Here is a 4,577-nt window from a genome sequence, read left to right as displayed (position 1 = left end):
GGTACCAGTATCATGCTGTTTGGGTTACTGTAGCCTTTTAATATAGTTTGAAGTCAGGTAACAGTTTTGTTCTCCAGTTTTGTTCTTTTGTTCTTTTTGCTTAGGATTGTCTTGGCTCTACAGGCTCTTTTTGGTTCCACATGAAATTTAAAGTAGTTTTTTTTTCTAATTCTGTGAAGAATGTCAATGGTAGTTTGATGGGAATAGCATTGAATCTATGAACTACTTTGGGCAATATGGCCATTTTCAGGATATTGATTCTTCCTATCCATAAGGATGGAATGTTTTTCCATTTGTTTGTGTCCTCTCTTATTTCCTTGAGCAGTGGTTTGTAGTTCTCCTTGAAGAGGTTCTTCACATCCCTTGTCAGCTCTATTCCTAGGTATTTTATTCTCTTTATAGCAATTGTGAATGGGAGCTCATTTATGATTTGGCTCTCTGCTTGTCTATTATTGATGTATAGGAATGCTTGTGATTCTTGCACATTGATTTTGTATCCTGAGACTTTGCTGAAGTTGCTTTTCAGCTTAAGGAGTTTTGGGGCTGAGATGATAGGGTTTTTAAATATAGAATCACGTCATCTGCAAACAGAGACAATTTGATTTTCTTTCTTCCTATTTGAAGAAATAAAAGGTATTTTTTTCTTCCTATTTGAAGAAATAAAGGGTATTCCTATTTGAATACCCTTTATTTCTTTATCTTGCTTGATTGCCCTGGCCAGAACTTCCAATACTATGTTGAATAGGAGTGGTGAGAGAGGGCACCCTAGTCTTGTGCCGGTTTTCAAAGGGAATGATTAAGTTTCTTTTAAGACATCTTAAACTCCTTTGCATTTGGATATAAGGGAAAAATAGTCATAAAATTTTCTTCTGAATCAACAGAAGAGGGATATGCAGCATCTTAGGAAAAGAGAGAGCAACACATACACGCTATGATAGATGACAAGTCTCTTGATGTACAAGGTACCTTATATATTTTGCATTAACTTTCTAAATGTATAAGAAAACAAATAAGAAAAACATTTCAACCTTTGACCATCATGTCAGTACAAAATGTTGTAGTGTGATTCAGTACAGTACCTGACAGCATTTCCCAGTGTGTGTTCTGCAAAACAGATACCTAGTGAAAAGCATTCTCTGGTTAAATAAATTTGAACGATGTAGAATGAACACCACTAAACAGATGCTTTAGTACTGAACTTTCTGGAAAAGTTAAGAACAAACATAGAGATTCATCAGTAGGTGATATAGAGCATATAACATTTCCCAAACTTAATGAAAGGAACCCTTTGTATTTTCATTTAAATATTCATAATTTGTAGAAATAATTTTTAAGAATATACATTTATTGTGATCTTAAAAATGAATCAACCATGGACCATAACTGAAATTTGTATGGTAACTATTATTGGTCAGCAATTAAAAAAGGAAAAGTCCAGGCTTGGGGGCTCATGCCTATAGTTTTAGCACTTTGGAGGCCAATGCAGGAGGATTGCTTAAGGCCAAATATTTGAGGTTATAGTGAGCTATGTTTGTGCCACTGCACTACAGCCTGAATGACAAAGAGACACTTTCTTAAGAAAAAAAAAGAAAAAGCCAAACAAATAAACAAAGAAAACAAAACAAACAAAAAAACCCTGAAAACACAAATTGGCATGTAAAACTATTTGCCACAGGTGGCACAAGTCATTGAGTATGATATTTAATTTCCTTTTATGCATAGAGATTGCTAACGACTTTGACTTTATTTCTAACACACTTAGATTGTAAAACGTAGTAGAAAGCACTCAAAAAATAGATAAAATGTGTAAGCTGCCTTGCTCTTTTATAAGCAGTTGTTCAGGTAACAGTTCTGGCTTTTTTTTAACAGAACTATAAGTTGTGTCATATATTTGCTATGTGGTGAGTAGGGAAATTAATGCTAAATGAAATTCGTTGGCCTTTTACAAGGCTTTCAGAGAGCTTTGCAAAAGTTTTTATTCGGGAATAGAAAATGTGAGCACATAGACTTTTGAAGAGTTATGTTTTGAAGTTTATTTTTCCAACAATTAGATTTCTAAACTTCCCTTAATTTATTTATGTTAAATAAAAAGTCAGTGATTTCTTTTGATGTTTCACAACAAAACATTTAAGAATCTACACACATAATTCAATATGCTATCAATTTGGGTGAATGTTAATGCTAGACAATAATATTCATTTTTTCAGGGAACAAAGCCATCTAAAAACCTTTTGTTTCAAACTCAGTGAATATAATTTAAAATGGTCATTCCAGATTTCATGACTATTACACAACTGAAGAAGCAACAGAGAAAGAGGGTTAAGTCTATGAGTGGCTTTCTAATTCTGTCTATATATTTTTTGAAAAATGTTTTAAGACGTTAAAAGACAGCAAGAGTTTTTTCTGAAGAATTCTGGAAATGAAAAAAATGAATTCTGGAAATGGACATAGGTCAGACAGGGATTCTGAGACTAAAAAGCCCTATAAAACTCCAAAATTATGAGAGCTGGTTCTATCAGACTCCTGTGAAGTGCAGTGCTCTGGTTCAAGAGTTTCCTTGTCATACAATCAAAGGATGGAAACATTAAGATTGCAGATGTAGAGTGGTGACACATTGTAATTTCATACAGATCCTAAGATGGTTTGGTGACATAAGAATTACTAGACCATGAGTCCTAGGGTCCATGAAATGGATTAAAGCTTTATTGCTCTTTGGAGTTCTGACAATGACAAATGCTCTCTCTGATGTTGGGATTATCTTGTCTAAACTTTTGTTTCCTTAGTTTCAGGTTTCAGTTTTTCCTTAGCCATCTTCTAAGATCACAAATAACTTCCGTTTTTTCATTGTTATTGGAAGGTATTTAGAAACAGCCCCCACCCCCTTGTCTTTGCCTCTGGCATCATATCCATGCATAAGTCATTTTTAAATTTCCAATTTCCTGATACGTGTTTGAATGATGGACTTGATGTGGTCACATGACCTGACTACAAACTTCAATTTTAAAAAATAGGAGAAATAAAAAGAATAAAAGCCAATGAGAAACAATTTTATAAGAAAAATTTAGGTACAAATATTATGAGTATTAGGTATTAATGCGATCAATTGATAGCATCAATTAACTAAACAGATTTTTTGACAGCAATCTTTTAATAACATGTCAAATTCATAATGTATACCTTCTCAGACCCAACACCTATATGCACACAAGTAGCGTGTTTTATAAATAATGTTTCTTGTTAAAAATGAAAAATTTAAGCAAATTTCAAGAAAATATTTTACAATAATTTTTAATTGAAATGGGAATTATAACTGATTACAAAAAGAGAACGAGTTTTATTTTCTGTTGACCCTGAACCTGATGGCACTTTCCCCTCTCCCTATCATTCTATCTTTGTCATAATCATGCACTGTGAAAACACTACTTCTGGTGAGGTTAAGTGGGTAAAATCTTTAATATGAAAAGAGTTATATAGTACACTAATTCAGCAAAATTCAATGGCATTAACATTCAGTGTTTTTCTAGTACCTGATAAAAAGTGTGTGAAACCATGCATATGGAAACACATTAAGATTTTTACTTATTGCTACAATTTTCCAGTAAACCAGATTGAAATTTTGTCCTAAAGCATTGCTTCCCAACAGTTTCAGGCTGTATTTGGATGTATTATAATTGCATTTACTTCTGAAAAAATTAAATAATTGAATATTGGTAGATGTAAGACAGTTAAATTAGCTTGACTGGGAGTTCTTCTGTCCTACAAAAAAAAAAAAGCAATCTGTGTACCAAATATAAGTCAAATCAACTGACATAGCAAAGTGGCATATACTTCGCTTTAAGGAGGGTAGAGAAAGAGTTCAGAAGAATAACTCCTTTTTCAGATGTAATATGGATTTTTATACTTGAGTTACACAATGAGAGGAGATTTTTAGAACAAGTGAAAACTACATGGTACCTTTTGTTCTGAGACAGAGTCTTGCTCTTTCTCCCAGGCTGGAGTGCAATGGCACAATCTCGGCTCACTGTAACCTCCACCTCCGGGGTTCAAGCAGTTCTCCTGCTTCAGCCTCCCAAGTAGCTGGAATTATAGGTGCCTGCCACCACACCCAGCTAAGTGTATTTTTAGTAGAGACAAGGTTTCGCCATGTTAGCCAGGCTGGTCTCGAACTCCTGACCTCAGGTGGTCCACACACCTCAGCCTCCCAAAGTGTTGGGGTTACACATGTGAGCCACTGCGCCTGGCCTATGTGGTGCTTTATATCAAACCTTATTCCTTTTGTAATTTCAGGCAGCCAGCATTGTGTTTGGTACATGAGTGTTTAATAATTATTAAAACATGAAACAGCTGATTACAACTAAAACTCCCATTGTATTGCTGATCATTGTTGTAGATCTTGAGGTAATCACTAAACAACAAAAGAACAAATATCCGTCACTATCAATGAGTTTATAATGTTAAAAGTTTCTCAACTTTCTGAGAAACTGTATCAGTGGATTTGGAATTAGACAGAACTAGTTTTAAATCTCTGTTGTCACTTAGTAGCAGTGTCATTAGCCAAATGTCTGATCTTTTATAAA

Source organism: Gorilla gorilla, chromosome 2 (assembly GCF_029281585.2).
Source record: "Gorilla gorilla gorilla isolate KB3781 chromosome 2, NHGRI_mGorGor1-v2.1_pri, whole genome shotgun sequence".
Taxonomy (NCBI): domain Eukaryota; kingdom Metazoa; phylum Chordata; class Mammalia; order Primates; family Hominidae; genus Gorilla; species Gorilla gorilla.
The sequence above is the reverse complement of the archived record's forward strand: the minus strand, read 5'-3'. Positions refer to the sequence as shown.